The sequence below is a fragment of the Lissotriton helveticus genome, chromosome 3_1, assembly GCF_964261635.1.
Source record: "Lissotriton helveticus chromosome 3_1, aLisHel1.1, whole genome shotgun sequence".
Lineage (NCBI taxonomy): Eukaryota > Metazoa > Chordata > Amphibia > Caudata > Salamandridae > Lissotriton > Lissotriton helveticus.
This window is the reverse complement of record NC_136061.1, coordinates 1,260,363,389-1,260,380,890: the sequence shown is the minus strand read 5'-3', so window position 1 is coordinate 1,260,380,890 and position 17,502 is coordinate 1,260,363,389. Positions and strand designations below refer to the sequence as shown.

At 47.3% G+C, this 17,502-nt stretch overlaps 1 long non-coding RNA gene across 1 annotated transcript in view; it reads right to left on the bottom strand.

Moving 5' to 3' along the window:
- The window catches only part of LOC144824931 (uncharacterized), a 336,736-nt gene that overhangs the window by 296,445 nt on the left and 22,789 nt on the right, over window positions 1-17,502 (bottom strand). The window contains exon 2 of the long non-coding RNA XR_013609186.1: window positions 3,410-3,472. This is a non-coding gene — a long non-coding RNA (uncharacterized LOC144824931). The remainder of the gene's footprint in view (window positions 1-3,409; window positions 3,473-17,502) is intronic.

Genomic DNA, 17,502 nt, shown 5'->3' with positions numbered 1-17,502 from the left:
CAAGATGGAGTCGGGCATGGCCTCGTGCTTAGGTCGTGATAGGCCTACGCAGGAGCCAGGCTGGTGATGGGGAGCCGGGATGGCAGCCGGATCGGTGGTGTTGGGGCGTGCGAGGTCGGGCCGAAGGGGCCGCCCGAGGTCCGGAGGAGGGCTGGTGTCGTCCGGGGCCCGCCATGCGGGAGGGGTAGGACCACGCCATGAGGCCGGGTCCAACAAGGTGCAACGAGGAGAAATATGATTTGCATTCAGCAGCACACTTAGGAAGAGGAAAATGCCTCAAAGGATTATGTTTGTGCAGGAAGGTGTCCCCTCCTTCACAAAACAATCCTGCTTGTAACGCAGGCACAATTGCGCCATGGTGAAATGGTGCCTGCGTTGGCTCTTGGCAGCAGATTGTGCACCTGCGGTGGCAGAGAGCAGGAATGCGCCTGGGAAATTTGGTGCATTCCTGCCCTCTCCTTTTCACAAAGAGCAGCAAGTTGTCTTGCTGCATAGTGTTATGTTAAATAAGAGTATTCTTTTTTTACTTTTTCTTCAGATAGCCAAACAATAAAGCCCCATATTTAACTTATTTACAGCTGATAAGTGGTGATACCCCAAAACTGGTCCCAGTATGCTTGTTTTCTGCTCCAGGGAGGACCTGCCCTGGCAGTCAGACTGGACTGTTCCCATGGGGAGCATGGTCAAGACTGATTTGCATATGGCTAGGTTGAAACTGATGGCATGGTGAGCAACACATCGATTGATTTTACCAAGATATGTGACTGGGGGTGAGTGTTTGACAATATTCACCATTTCGTGCAACATCTTTTTGTGTTGCTATAGTCACCCTAAGTGGGAAAAGTACATCCCGACATGGATCCCGTGCTCGCTATGCCACTGGATTAAAGAAAGCCTGACTGAGAAGGGGTGATACTCCGAAACTGGTCTCAGGATGCTTGTTTTCTGCTCCAGGGAGGGCCTGGCAGTTTGGGCTGGACTGTTCCCATGGGGAGCAGGTTCAAGACTGATATGCGTAGGGTTGGGTTCAAACAGGGGTGGCATGGTGAGCAAAACAAAGAGGGATTTAACCTAGATCTGTGACTGGGGGCGAGTGTTTGACAATGTTCAGTATTCTGTCCATCATCTTTTTGTGTTTCTATACTTATTTCCCATCAACATTTCCTTTCTACCTCCTGGTTTATGATGACAGCAGAACTGCGTTCTTAAAAAATAAGCTTTATACTGATTGTATGCTGATTGTCATCTTGGTTCTATGTAAGTATTTCTTTTTTAGGACTATTACATTTAGAGCTTTAGAGACTGATGTTTCTAGTTCTTTATTCTGTGCAAAGGAAGAGCTTGTGATTTGGATTGATTGGGCAATATTCTGTAAAAAATGTGAAGCTTTAATTAATGTCTTGTCACTTGAGAGCAACAGAGTCCACGTGTCAGGAATGTTTATTCTTGACATGAGTACATGCTCTGTAAAATCTGACAGCTTGGTTTAATTACTTGTAAATCACAGATTCCTGATCGAAGGTGGGGAAATGTCATGCTTAAGTTTCATAAAAGATACCATTTTGTTGACCAGCTGGTTCTGCATCTTCATAATAAGCGTTGAATTGCTTTATCCAAGATTTTTATTTTACCCAATGCATGCGTAAGGGTCGAAGACACATATGTTGAAGTTACATATTTTAAGACCAGCAGAGGGACATTATGGTCGCTCTACTGGTTTCAAGGAGGCCTGGGTAAATATTTTATTTACACTGGAGTAATTTGAGTCATGTTGGTAATTTTGCATTACTCTTTTGATGCAATATTACTGAAAATGTTGTGATTACATCTGTCCATGTAATTATGAGTAATTTGTAGGCATGGGTGAAATTTGTATTATGCCTGAGTAATCTGAGTATTTTCTGTAATTTTGTGTTACTCTTTTGAAGTGAAACAATAAAAAATATTGCAATTATGCCCATTCATGTAATTATGAGTAATTTAGCACAAAAATCTTACCACAGAAGCACAGGAACAAAGAACGTAGCAAGCGTGAGCTGCAGCTGTTCGTGTTCTGTTGCATTTAGTGCTATTTTCTTTGTGCAAAAGGCATCTTCAGATTAACTTTGCATGGGTTATGCTCCTCGCGTGATTCCATGCAATCTCACGTAAATTTGTTGTAATGTTGCATAATAATTCTCTAATAAATTATGTGCGCTACATCTACAGTAGTTTCAAGAAACTCTGTTTTGTCTACAACTTTTTAACTAAAAATAGTCAGTAAAATTCTAGTTCTGCTTGTCCCTTCGGAGGAGTTATGAATGGGCTCCATATCCACTCCATTCCCGGTGCACCTCTGTAGCTACCAAGGGGGTCATTAGGATGGCGGGCGGACTTAGTCCGCCCGCCATCCTATAGTTTATTGGGACCGCCCGCCATAAGTATGGGGGTCCCATGGGGGGCATTAGGATGCGCCCGCCACTGTGGCGCCACCATATTAGACCTTTTCCGCCCCGGTCGGCGGAAAAGCGGCGGTCTTTCCGTCCGCCGCGGTCCCCCCCGCCATGCTAATATGGTGGGGGTCATTTAGGTGAACATGGCGGGCGGATTGCCCCCGCCAGGCCGGCGGTGGCTACTGCCAGCCTGGCGGGGGCAATCCGCCCGCCATCCTAATGGGCCCCTAAGTCAACTGCTCCAGTCAGAAACGAAGACCAAACGGTGCAGGGAGTGGTTTTAAAGACTGGGAGAAGGAAAATAGGCACAGGATTTATGAACATTGACAGAACATAATCACTTGTATTTGATGTCTTTTACGGTATTGTTAACTTAAGTTTAGAATATTTATTATTTCCTCAGTAGGGATAGGAAGAGATTGGAACTTTACACCAAATCCAATCTCTAAGAAAGAAAATGGTGGTAGAAAAACAGGAATCTCATAAACTCAAGGTGAATGATCTTACATGGGAAACATCCTTTACCACGCAGTTGTTACCATGGGCTGCCTTTACAGCACACTCACTACCCTGACTGTGACTTTACTACAAGTTCCTTTACCACACAAGTTGTTACAGTGATTTGCTTTAAGGGGCGCGTTGTTAGACTGGTGTTGGATTTTAAGTCCAACATCTTCCCTACTGTTGGGTAGATTGGAGTTGAAATAGTAGGTTACACTATTCAAAAGTCCAGCACTCCCTAAGGGCAAGTCATTGTAACTACTTGCATCGTAAAGGAACGAGTGGTAACATTGCAGTCTGGGTAGAGACTGCATTGTAATATGTTAGGTCACATTATCCTTCGTGGTCGCGTGCTGGGGCTTTGGTGGAATGTGGTGTATTGGGTTCTGGAATACAGGAGTTGGGAGGTGAAAGTTTGCTGTGGTGAGATGGCTGTGATATTCCTGCTGGTCTGAATAAAGTAACTTGCTCCTTACCTTCAAGCCTGATCTGTTCATTGGCGACCAGTATCCCCTTACAGGAAAACAAATTACAGTTTCCTGGAAAGAAAATAAAAGGAAAGAAGAAGAAATAATAATTATCGGTCACCACTCACCAGTTCCCCACACAAAAAACAAACATTGGTTTAAACACATTTTCAGCCAAATCTGCTAAGTAACCTCAAACAAATTCATATACTAATGTGATGTAAAAAAAAAAAGGTTTTGGGATTTAAACAAGTTAGAATTTTTGTTCTTAACCATATTAATAACATGCAAGAAACAATAATGCCAGCTGCTGTATTTCTTCCTAATCATGCGTCTCCAGAAGCTGATTGGGAAAGATGGAATGATGGATTCGAAGCATACCTTGATGCTCTTAAGGGCGAATCTTTCACACACAAAAAAAAGTACACAATTCTAAGACACTGTTTAAGTTCAGAAGGTCGCAGCATTCTGAAACACATTCCTAAGATTGTTGTTTTGTTAGTTGAAGGTGAAGGTGATGGCATGGAGGATGATTCCGCTGCAGCCATCAAGTCCTTAGATACAAGATTTAAAGCATGCGATTTAAAGCATGCAAAAATGTAACGTTGGAGAGACATAAATTCTACAAAAGAGCACAATTACCAGGAGAATCGGCATCCAGCTATGTTGGTGCACTGCGTATTTTGGCTTTTTCTTGCGAATATAAAACCTTTGCAGAAGAAATGATAAGGGGTCAATTGGTGGAGAAAAGTAGTAATAAAAAAGTTCATGAGGCTTTACTGTCCAAGCCTGATTTGATTTTGCAAAAGGCCTTGGAAATAGCAACCAGGATTGAAAGCACAACGTCATATTTAGTACAAATGGCGACTTCAGACTCAAAAACACATTCTGATGGCGTATAGCAGTCAAAAGTAAATACAAGAACCAAAGGATAAGCTACACCTTGAATGGAACAATGGAAATAAGAAAAATGTCTCGAAACCTACACATAACTGATAGGAGTGTTACCGGTGTGGCAGTTCTTCTCATCTCGGAAACGCCAGAGTGTGTTCTGCCACGGACAAAAAATTTGCAAAGTGTTACAAACAAGGTCATTTTGCAAAAGTTTGCAGATCAACCAGCAAAAGGTCATTCAACGCAGATTCCTCAAAGAAAGTACTCAATGTAGAACATTGTACAGAAGGAGAGTCATCGTCAAGTGAAGAACAGATCTTCTCCATTAGGGAATCTCAAGAGCAATCTCACATCACGGGCACGGCTAGTGCTCTCTGCAAGGAATAAAAAATTCCATTGTGCATAGTGAACATCAGTGGGGTGGATGTCAAGGTATTGGCAGAATCTGGTTCTCCGTTTACCCTAATAAGCGAAAGAGAGTGGGAGGATTTGTTCCAAATTCAGGGGATTACCTTGAAACATTCGGTTATATGACCCGTTGGATATGGAGGAAAACTATTGAAGTAGTAGATGAATTCAAAGCTAATTTATGTTTCAAACACAGTAAATACCGAGAAGTAGAGTATTTAGCTAAGGAGGATGCTAATTTGTTGGGGTGGCATGATCAAGGCAATCTGGGTATTGTACTGGACCCCAATGATCCCAATCAGGTGATATGGAAGAAAGAATTTATTTGTGTTCAAACTATCAAAGAAGAATCATGGGAGTAAACATATCCAGGAGTTTTCAAAAGGGAACTAGGTATTTTTAAGGGATTAAAGAACAAAATAAGGTTGGTCGATGGGGTGGAAGCTGTTGTGCACAAGGTCCGTAGAGTGCCTTTGATTTTACGTGATGAGTTAAAGAAAGAATTGAAAAAGTTGTGTGCTAGCAATGTAATAGAACCAATCGAGCCATCAGATTGGGTTTCCCAAATTGTTCTGGCCAAGAAAGTCAATGGGGCTCTTCGCATGTGTGTTGGTTTACGTGATCTAAACCAGCACGTATGGGTAGTAGATCCACACCCTTTGCCCAACATTATCAAAATGATATCTACTCTCAAGGGTGGAAAGTGGTTCGGACTTTGCCCTCCCGCTATCCTGACGGGGATTGGGACCGCCCGCCATAAGGGCGGAGGTCCCGTGGGGGGCATTAGGATGTGCCCGCCACAGTGGCGGGCACATCCTGCATTTCTAGCATTGTGGCGGGCGGTGCTCTCAGTACCGCCCGCCACAATGCTAGAAATGCATTTCAGCATTTGCATAAACAAAGCGGCAGGCACCGCGCGGTGCAACACATAGGGGAATAGGTTGAAGTGATAGCTTTCACATCTAGAGGTTTAAGAGGAGCAGGGGCAACATTTTCTGTTGTGGAATGCAAAGCATTATTCTGCTGGTGGGGCATTGTCCATTTTAAACATTGCCTATGGAGTTCAAAATTTACAGTAAGGGTAGATTACAAGCCTTTAGTTCAGCTATTCACTGCAAAGAGTGGTGAGAAGGCGACCCCTAGGATTGCCATTGGGCAATACAGACTTTTGGAGCACAATTTCAATGTTGAATATATCCCTGGCAAGAAGAACCTGTTAGCAGATTGTCTGTCTAGGTTACCCAGTTGTGAGGCAAATGGAGGTGGGGAAGAAGAAAAGTGTTTTTACTCTGAGATTATCTGCCATACTGTATGTAATTCTAATGGTGCCTTGTTGGAACAGGAGTAGAGATGTGCTCATGTGATGGATGAAGAAATTAAGAAGGTCATGAGCCTGGTGCATATAGGATGGTCGGGAAGCTATTTTAGGGACAGCTCTCTCAGTAAATTCAAACACGTTTTTGAAGAGTTGTCTGTTGTTAATGGATTATTGTATCAAGCTTATTTACGTGTCATCCCTTAAGCTATGCAGAATAAACTTCTTACATTAGCTCACAAGGGTTACATTGGCATGCATGCCATGAAGACGAGAATCAGGGATAATTTCTGGTCGCCAGGTTTGGACAGGCAGCTTGAATACTTTTGTGAGGGATTGCATGTTCTGTGCTGTTAGCGACAAGTCACAGGTAACCGTGCCCAGCCCATTATAAGCGGCTGAGGTGTCCACTGAGGCCTGGTCCAAACTTGCCAAACTTACCATTGATATCAGAGGTCCCATGTCTCTATCTGTCAGTGGTGTTCCTGAGTATGGCATAGTCTTTGTGGAATACTGCAGCCGCTGGCCAGAGGTCAAGTTTGTGAACACGCCCACAGCTATTTGTGTCATTGAATTTCTTGAATCATTTGCATGGGAAGGGGTTCCTGGTGAGGTACTTTCCGACAATGGATGCAAATTCACTTCAAGACAATTCAGGGAGTTTATGGAATTTATGGGCATAAAATAGATATTACCCTAGGAGCAATGGCCATGTGGAGAGGTTGAATAGGGTGATCAAGGAGAACGTACAACTGTCAAAAGCCAGTGGTTTAAATTGTAAGCAAGGACCAAAGAAACTGTTGTGGGCAGTGCGTATGACTTGCAACAAGGGTAGAAACCATAGGTGGACAATATTTAACGGGGTCCAGTGTACATGTCCGAACAACTAATAACAAAAGATGGGTACAAAGTTTCCCGATAGGGCTATGGAGGAGTGTGTGTTTTGGCGTAGAGGGTGGAGTAAAGGGAGGGGGGATTCCCTTTTTGGAACTAAAACCCTCACACACCCAGAAAGCTAGGTGTCATGCTTCATCATATGGGTTCTGCTCCTCGTCAGACTGGCGCTGCAATGTCTGACGGGCACCCGCGAAAGGGCTCTTTATCGGAGATCTTTTGTTCCAGCCATATGGTGCATGCGTGTGAGAGGGCAGTGAAAGTGTAGTCGTGAAGTGGTGGTGAATTAAAAAAGGTGGGACAATCCACAAGGACCTTTATTAACGTGGCTGTCTCTCTTGGTTAAAAGGGTGGGAGGGGAGATACGTGCTGGGAGATTCCCAGCAAAGTACCTACAACCCTCTGATCAGGTCGACATGTTTCTTGCAATCATAGCAATTCTTCAGGACCTAACGGACCTTCCAGAGGGTCCGGCCATAGTTCCTGTGCCCCCACAGGGGGGCGGGGGCGAACACCCCAGATCCGGACATGGCGGTCAGTCTTGCCGTGGCTGGAAAAGGTGGGTAACTGGCCGCATGCAGCAGGGGTATCCGCGGGGGATGTGACGGAGAGGGCACAGTGGTTGCTGGCTGAATTGGGCACAGGCCTACCGAAGGAGGCACCGGCGATACCGGTAGGGAACATGATACCCGCACCCACAGTACCGGTTCCCAGCGATATTAGCATAGTAGCGCCGGCAGTACCGGCGGGGAACGCGACACCGGCACCCATAATCCCTTTTCCCAATGACATAGCGGGCCCGTCAGGGGTGAAACCCATGGAGGCTAGAACGGCGTCCAGTGGTGAAAGCAACCCGGTAGCGAGCGGCGGCAAGAAGGACCCGGAGGTGCCCAAGAAGGCTGATGCGGCAGCACCGGCAGGTACCAATGTCAATTTAGCGCCTCTGGGTGTGGGCGAGCTTCGCTCGGGCGGGAACGTTTGGGGAGGCATCTCTCCGCAGAGACTAAGGAGAAAATATGGAAGGGGAAATGCGTTAATATGTTTTCCCTCCTGATTGTTGAGGAAGAGAGGGAGGAGGCCAGGAAAAACAAGTAGTGGACTCATCACAGGGAATGGGCCAACATCCTACTGAAATATAGGGTAGAAGATAGCTTGGCGAACTGGATACAGGGGTTTTCCACCTTCATGGCGGTCATGCTGGAATGTTTTCCAGAGATGAGCCTACAAATGGCTACCTATCAAAATAGGATTACGCTCGCCCATGCGACAAAGGGTGGCGAAGGGTGGAAGGACTATGACAAAGATTTTATGAGGGCGAGGGCGCAGGACCCAACGTTAAAATGGGACCAGACAGACATGTTCATCCATTTGAAACACTTGGTGCAGGGCTAGGGCGATAATGTGCGGGGTCCAATTGCGGACGGCGGACGGTCCCAGCCCTTTAGAGCAAACCCCACCGGTAGTGCGGGGGGGAATACATCCAAGGCAGGGACCAGCGGAAAAAAGGGAGTCTGTTTTGACTTCAACAAACGCACTTGCAGCAGGGCACCTGGCACGTGTAAATTCAAGCACTCTTGTGGGTACTGTGGAAATGCATCTCACCCCGAGTCCAAGTGTAACAAGAAATCCAGGGATAAAGTGGGAAAGAAGCAGAATTAACGAGTCAGCATTGAGGAAGGCCGGATCTCCAGTTAACGTTGGCGCCATGATCCCTTTGGTTGGAGCAGTACAATTGCACTGAGACAGCCAGGACGATCAAGAGGGTTTTGTCGAGGGTTTCAGGATACCAGCACAGGGACACAGCGGAGTGCAACACTGTAGGAATCAGCTGTCTGTTAGGTCCAACTTGCACACAGCAATGTCGAAGATTCAAAAGGAGGTGAGGCTGGGGAGTGTGGCAGGACCGTTCACTGAGATCCCAATGGAAGATTTTGTATGCTCCCCCCTCATGCTGGTACCTAAATAGGCACCAGGGGAATTCAGATTGATTCACAACCTATCCGCGCCAAGGGGCAGTTCAGTGAACGACGCCATCGCGGATGCTCTGTGTAGTTCGAAATATGCATCCTTTGACCAGGCAGTGGGCATGCTTACGATGTTAGGGTGAGGGGATATGCTAGCAAAATCTGACATTGAATCCGCTTTCAGGCTACTGCCTGTCCACCCCGCCAATTTTCACCTGCTGGGTTTTCAGTTTCAGGGCAAGTACTACCTAGACAAGTGTATGTCAATGGGTTGCTCAGTATCTTGTGCTTACTTTGAGAAATTCAGCTCCTTTTTGGAATGAGCTTTCAGGAGGGTCTCAGGCCATCAGGGGGTGCTCCATTATTTGGATGACTTTCTGTTTTTGGGGACTCCAGGTTCTGAAGAATGCGGGAAGGCCCTGGAAGGTTTCTGCTCCCTCATGCAAGAATTTGGGGTGCCATTGGCACCTGGTAAGACAGTGGGCCCAACCACCACAATCAAATTCCTGGGAATTGAGTTGGATTCGGTGCAGGGGGTGTCTAGATTGCTGAGCGACAAAGTCAGAGGTTTTGGGGCTGCGCTGGAGCATTGCCTTGCCAAACCGAAAGTTACACTACACCAGTTGCAGCAAGTGGTAGGGCAGTTGAATTTTGCTTTCCGTATTATCCCAATGGCGGGCACTTTTCTCGCTCAATCACACACGCCATGTCGGGCCTTAGAGAGAAACATCACCGCACCAGACTGTCCAGCGAGGTGAGGCAAAACATGCGGATATGAAAGGCATTCTTGTGTGATTTTAATGGCATGGTGGTTTGGCCCGGCCCGCCCGTGTCCAGCCAGAGTTGGGCCTGATGACCGACGCTGCTGGCAGCGAAGATTTCGGGCCATTTTGGGGTGCGATTGGGTGGCACAGCGCTGGCCCGACTGGTGGAGAGGCTCCGGGCTCACCAATAACATAAGTTTCCTGGAGCTTTTCCCAATCTTAGTGGCACTGTCCGTCTGGACGGAGGCATTGAGAAATCAGTCAGTGATATTCTGGTCTGACAATATGGCGGTTGTGGAATGCATCAACAATCAAACTGTGAAATGCAGTATGTTAGTCCGCCTGCTGAAAGAGATTGTGTTACAGTGCATGAGATTGAATGTTATATTCAGAGCCAAACATGTACCGGGAGTGTTGAACCATGCAGCTGACGCATTATCTCATTTTAAAATGCAGGCATTCAGAGCGCATATCCCGAAGGCAGCAGCCCATCATACACCCTTCCCAGAACAGCTTTGGCTGCTTGGTGCCCAACACTATCGCACCTCGTGGCAGCAAGTTTAGCGCCGAGAACAAGAACTGCCTACGAAGAGGCGTTTGGTGCTTTTTGTCTTTTCTTAGGGGAGCAGTGGGAAACCAAATGGCAGGACCACGAATCAGTGGAGGCATATTTGGCTTTCATGTGGGAGCAAGGGCGCACAGTGGCAAGTGCGAGGAGACATATCACGGCTATATCCTGTTTTGCAAAGATTAATGGGGGCAGGGACCCTACAAAGCACTTCATAGTTCACCAGGCACTTAAGGGTTGGCAGCGTCTGCAAGGAGGGCGTCCTGATGTCAGGAGACCCATAGGGTTGGAGACATTGGGCAAGTTGTTGGGGACATTGCCAATGGTTTGTGCCTTACACAGTGAGACAGTCCTTTTTCAAGCGGCATTCTGCCTGGCTTTGTACGGCACATTCAGAATAACTGAACTGGTTGGGAAGAACAAGAGGGATTGGCTAGGCGGTCTCCAGACAGGGCATGTAAAGATAGGGAAGGATTCTGTAATGATATCCCTCGTTAAATCAAAAACTGATCAGGAAGGTAAAGGGGACAGTGTAGTGCTGCGCAGGGCGGGGACACATCGTGCTGTCCTGTGTACAGTTTGGAGGTCTTCATGGCCCAGGGATTTAAGGTCTTGGGGGGACCACTGTTGATTCACGGAGATGGGCTACCGCTCACGGTGTTCCAGTTCAAGAGGGTGATGCTCCTGGCATTGGAAAAGGCAGGGTTGGACGGTAGGAAATTCGGCACCCATTCATTTAGGATAGGTGCAGCCGCCGAAGCTGCGGCAATGGGGCTGGGTGGTTAAAGGGTCAAAAGGATTGGGAGCTGGTCCTCCAATTGTTACAAGAGGTATATGCGGCTGCACATGCTCTAAGCCCGGGCGCAAATATCATGTGGCACGGGTGGCTGTGCCCCCTGTTTATCCTGTTACTCAGAGGCAGGGGAGGGCGGGCACTAAATTCACAGTAATTTCGTGCAATTGTAGTAGTTACGCGTGGAGGCCAGCATGACACAGCATTGACTTGGCTTTTTCTCCACGTTGCTTTCAGCTTCTTCATCCTGTGACTCAGGGGAGAGGTCTGCATCTACTGCGCTCAACCAGAAGAACATATCGGTGGAAAATGGAACGGCGGGCAACAGAGTAACAACAAATGTGGTGGCAGAAGTTCACTCTTCACACCAAGAAAACCATGAGATCTGGGTGGCAATTGCTCACGGAGGTTGGGTGGCTAGCTAAACAGTGTCTCCATTCAGGTATTGCCTGGTCCCACATGATTCCGAGGTTCCAGTGGAGGGGGGGTGAATCGGTCAAGGCGTTGAATCATGCGGTAAAGCGGCTCAACAATAAATTTGATAAACTGTTCAGGGACCCCGAGACTTAAAACCATAGGGCACAGGTATATCAGGGGGGAGCAGTTCTTCCTACTGGATGGGGTGCACCTCTCGCATAAGGGGAATCACGCTTTTATGGATGACGTCTTAGCCTGGGTCGAGAGCTTTTGGCGCGGTACAGGACCTTTCTAGTGAGTGAGGGGGAGGCCAGATAGTCGATCAACTATGCTGGCCTGTGGCGGTACGGTCAACATTGGTAAGCCTAGTCTGCGGTCCTAGCGGTCAGAACCATGTTACTCCAGGGGTAGTGACAGCTGATAAGTAGGCTGTCGGGGTGCGGGGGCCGGGGGAGTCGTCCTTCCCAGTGGGCCCGGGGCCACCCCCGCATGCGCATGCGCATCAAGGCGCAGCTATGCAGAAGTCTGCAACCCCCTTAAGGGAGTACAAGGCCCAGGGCGTAGGGGGGGCCCGGGGGAAGTATCCGTCCGATAAGCTGTAACCCCTGCGCAACCTTTCTACGGGAGTAGTATTGGGAATAGTACCCTGGGACTGTAGGAAGCTGCCAGACGTTAACTTTGCCGTAGGCTCTAGAAGGGACACGCAGAAAGTAAAATCATGCATTGTTAGATTTACGGTAGGAGTGCCTTCTGTATTAGATTATGTTAAGGTTAGTCCCTGTAACAATGTGTGTTTATCAATGTAATGTACTTTCTGCGTAATTTTTTGGGAATGAAAAGTTCATTAAACTTAACTGTGTGTTTAATTGTTAATAAATACGTCCAGGAGTGTTACACCCTCCTCATCCAAATGTTTTATACCAAACTCTGTGTGGTTCCCAATCCTGTGCGACTCGGAGGGAGGGGGATACATCCTGAACCTCCGGGGGGTGGTATCTTAGTGGTATTCATAGGGGACCTAGGTAAGTACACGACCATAGTTACTGGGCATTGTTAGTTTTCATTTCCTTTGTCAGTCTTTAATACACTAACATAATAAAGGCAGTCTTCTTGATTTAAAGTGTGGCCAGGCAGCATGCTAGGGCATCCCAGTCTGTTGCTGCTGAAGTGCAGAAGGTGGATAATGCCTGTGGCTTCTGGACAACGAGTGCAGACTGCTTCAGTGCTCTGACTAGGATGTTGTGGGTCCTAATGCAAGCAAGGAGAAAAGGCCTACATTCTGTTCGACTTCAAAAAGACATATTCAATTAGGGAAAAATGAGCCAATGGGATCTGGTGCCACACACCAAATTATCAAAGCCTTGTGGGTGCTGTATTACCCAATCGTTGGTCTATCTACAGTGGAACGGGAGGAGGTGGCTGTGTAGGACGACACAGTTAGGGTGGTGTGAATTTTGCACTTGTCCTCTACATGTTGGAAGAGGTGTGGCGCAGCAGCAAGGGCGACTGACTCCGTAACCCGGCGGTTCACGGTTCGATCACCCGCGGCAGAAAAGTCCAGCACCATGTGACTCTGGGCAATAGCTTGCTTAATCTTCCCAATAGCCCCCTGAGCCTTGACACCTTCGGGTAATTGTTTGCGCTTTACAAATACTGGACATTTACATGTTCAGTTAAAATTCGCATATTGCTACCACTCAACACAGCTTACAGCATGGAGGAGTGAGTCTACCCCATTGCCTCTCTTGTACTGCGAGTTACAGCATTTTGTCTGACCACATGTGCATATCTGTCTAAAAACAGTAGTGCATTTCAGTGACTGTGCTTGTGAGATAATTTCTTCTTTCATTTCTTTATTTTTCCATTTACACTTTTTAGGTCTCGCTGAACCAACGCGCATGCGTTGTTCTGCGAGAGTATAGTAGGCAAAACAAGCTCTTGAAACCAGCGAGGATTGTCCCCAATGCATGTGAGGTACTCAAGCGCGACGCTTCCCCAACGCCCGCTTGAGCTTACTTCTCAATCACACCCCATATGGTGTTCCCTCCCACTCGCTCGCACATCAAAGACTGCTCATTTCGCGGCCGCTTTTCATTTCATTTCGCGGCCGCGGTTTAATCGTTTTTTTTCATTTTGTTTCTTATTCAAATTGTACAATGTGCCCACATGTAAAACCACGAGGCAGAAAGCAGGCTATAAATAGCCGTTGTACGTGCAAAACCATAGCATACTTTCACCAATGTAACTTCAGTAGTACACGACCAACCAGTGATCCAACCTATGCATTACTAGAAAATGCGCTACCAAAGTCCATGTTTTCAAGGTAATCAAAAGCTGCAGCAACACCAAGAAAGAGATCAAGGAACCCAATAAAAGTGTACATTTCAAACTACAGAACATTCTTTCAAAGAAGATGCGAGCGGCAGCAGTGTGTGAAACAAATTGGAATTCGCGTTACTAACCAGTGCCCACTAATTCAACTTTGTTGACAGCAGTACCACCACTGCATCACTCAGCACCACCACAGCACCACTCAGCACCACCACAGCATCACTCAGCGCCACCCCAGCATCACTCAGCACCACCACAGCATCACTCAGCAACCCACAGCATCACTCAGCACCACCACAGCACCACTCAGCACCACCACAGCACCACTCAGCACCACCACAGCACCAATCAGCACCACCACAGCATCACTCAGAGAAGTGTGGCTCAAAGGTTAGAGCGGCAGACCCTGGTACAGTAGTCTCGCCGGGACCAGGGTTCAATTCCCGCCTTGGCGGGTCTCGGGCTCAATTTCCTTGGACCTGATAATTCTCGCCTCAGTGCCTATTCTAATCATGAGTCCCACTCTGCACCTCTGGGCAATAGCTTGCTTAATCTCTACAACGGCCCCAACAATGCTGAGGATGCCTGACTTCACCTTGGGGGTGCCCAGGAGTGGGCTCCTCACAGGGAAAGGCCAGGAAGGGTTCCTCGGCGGTATTCGTACAAGCGCCGAGATGCCTACGGGTAGTCGTGCGCAATACAAGTGCGTAATCATTTCATTTCACTCAGCGCCACCACAGCATCATTCAGCATTACCACAGCATCACTCAGCATTACCACAGCATCACTCAGCACCACCACAGCATCACTCAGCACCACTCAGTACCACCACAGCACCACCACAGCACCAATCAGCACCACCACAGCATCACTCAGCGCCACCCCAGCATCACTCAGCACCAACACAGCATCACTCAGCGCTGTCACAGCACCACTCAGCACCACCCCAGCATCACTCAGCACCACCCCAGCTTCACTCAGCACCACCACAGCACCACTCACAACCACCACAGCATCACTCAGCACCACCACAGCACCACTCAGCACCACCACAGCAGCACTCAGCATCACCACAGCACCACTCAGCACCACCACAGCACCACTCAGCACCACCACAGCATCACTCAGCACCACCACAGCATCACTCAGCACCACCACAGCATCACTCAGCACCACCACAGCATCACTCAGCACCACCACGGCACCACTCAAAGTCAGAGAAGGTCCCTCCTGCACCACCACATTATCACTCAGCACCACCACATTATCACTCAGCGCTACCGCAGCACCACTCAGCGCCACCACAGCATCACTCAGCGCCACCACAGCACCACTCAGCACCACCACAGCACCACTCAGCACCACCACAGCACCACTCAGCACCACCACATTATCACTCAGCACCACCACATTACCAGTTAAACAACTGCAAAGGTGCACCACAAAAAACAATGAGCAAATTCCAATGCTATTAATAAGCATGAAAAAGAACGTTTTCCATTGACAGGATGTTGTTAATCTTCAAATGATCTTTATTTTCAATGTATTCAAAACAACAATGTACAGCCGACGCGTTTCGTCCCAAGCTGGGACTTCTTCAGGGCTTTTGTAAATGCGATCTTGTGGGTGTTTCGGCGGGACGGAGGTTTGGTGGATGGGCGCCGGCTGCTTTGAACACTAGCGGCCTACTCGAATACAGTGCCCACCTCCTTCTTCTGGGGACTTATAGGACTTGTTTGTCCCCAGTTACCTTGTTATTATTACAGAACATGCATATGATGTTCAAACATATGAATTCTTGAGGAGTTCTCACTGCCTATATTCAGGATTCCAACCTGACCTAGTCCCGACCCAATAAATAGATACATAGTACAACCCGGTTTGTTCCATACTGAATGAGAAAAGGAAACATCAGAAATTCCATACATCAATAAATACACATTGGATGATTGAATCTGTGAATACGTGGCCCAGGCTCTTCAATCTCGTCATACTCTCACTCCTTATGGGACAGCTCACATTTACAAAAGCCCTGAAGAAGTCCCAGCTTGGGACGAAACGCGTCGGCTGTACATTGTTGTTTTGAATACATTGAAAATAAAGATCATTTGAAGATTAACAACATCCTGTCAATGGAAAACGTTATTTTTCATGCTTATTAATAGCATTGGAATTTGCTCATTGTTTTTTGTGGTGCACCTTTGCAGTTGTTTAACTTGTATATAATTCCATAAGGAATCGGCACAGTAACGATGGGTGCTAGTCAGTGTGCACACACCTCCCTCTAGTTATCTTGGGGTGAATTATTATTATTTGGGGCGAAAAATAGTCAGGTGCTGACATTAGGAAGGGTCCGTCGTTGTACCTTTGGTATTCACCACCACATTACCACTCAGCAGCACCACAGCACCACTCAGCACCACCACAATATCACTCAGCACCACCACAGCACCACTCAGCACCACCACATTATCACTCAGCACCACCACAGCACCACTCAGCACCACCTCATTATCACTCAGCACCACCACATTATCACTCAGCACCACCACAGCACCACTCAGCACCACCACAATATCACTCAGCACCACCACAGCACCACTCAGCACCACCACATTATCACTCAGCATCACCACAGCACCACTCAGCACCACCACAGCACCACTCAGTACCACCACAGCATCACTCAGCACCACCACAACATCACTCAGCACCACCACGGCACCATTCATAAAGTCAGAGAAGGTCCATCCTGCACCGCCACATTATCACTCAGCACCACCACATTATCACTCAGCGCTCCCGCAGCACCACTCAGCGCCACCACAGCATCACTCAGCGCCACCACAGCACCACTCAGGACCACGACAGCACCACTCAGCACCACCACATTATCACTCAGCACCACCACATTACCACTCAGCAGCACCACAGCACCACTCAGCACCACCACAATATCACTCAGCACCACCACAGCACCACTCAGCACCACCACATTATCACTCGGCATCACCACAGCACCACCACAGCATTACTCAGCACCACCACATTATCACTCAGCACCACCACAGCACCACTCAGCACCACCTCATTATCACTCAGCACCACCACATTATAACTCAGCACCACCACAGCACCACTCAGCACCACCACAATATCACTCAGCACAACCACAGCACCACTCAGCACCACCACATTATCACTCAGCATCACCACAGCACCACTCAGCACCACCACAATATCACTCAGCACCACCACAGCACCACTCAGCACCACCACAGCATCATTCGTCGTCACCACAACATCACTCTGCGCAATCACAGCATCAATCTGTGCAACCATTCAACAACAACTGGCTCAAATAGGTTCTCTCAATGTTTCAAGCTTTATTACAAATGTCACAAAAAGATGTTAATATTTCACTTCTGTTCTTGGATTATCGTCACAATAAAATACACTGAACATAATCTTCACAAAAGTTATTTACAAAGTTTAAGCTATTGCCATTATAAATTACAATCACTTTTATTTAAGTATTAATTATTTAAAAAAATTAAAAGCCATTTTTATTTGTAATATCAATACATCTAAGTCACGTAAATACAAAATATGTTGCATTACAAATGCTATAGGTGTCACATTTGTGAAAGTTATAACTATTGGCATTGTAGATGACAAAGCTACTAATTTAGCTATTTTCAAAACCAACACATAAATAAAAAAATTGTCATTTACAAGACCAATAGCTCAAACT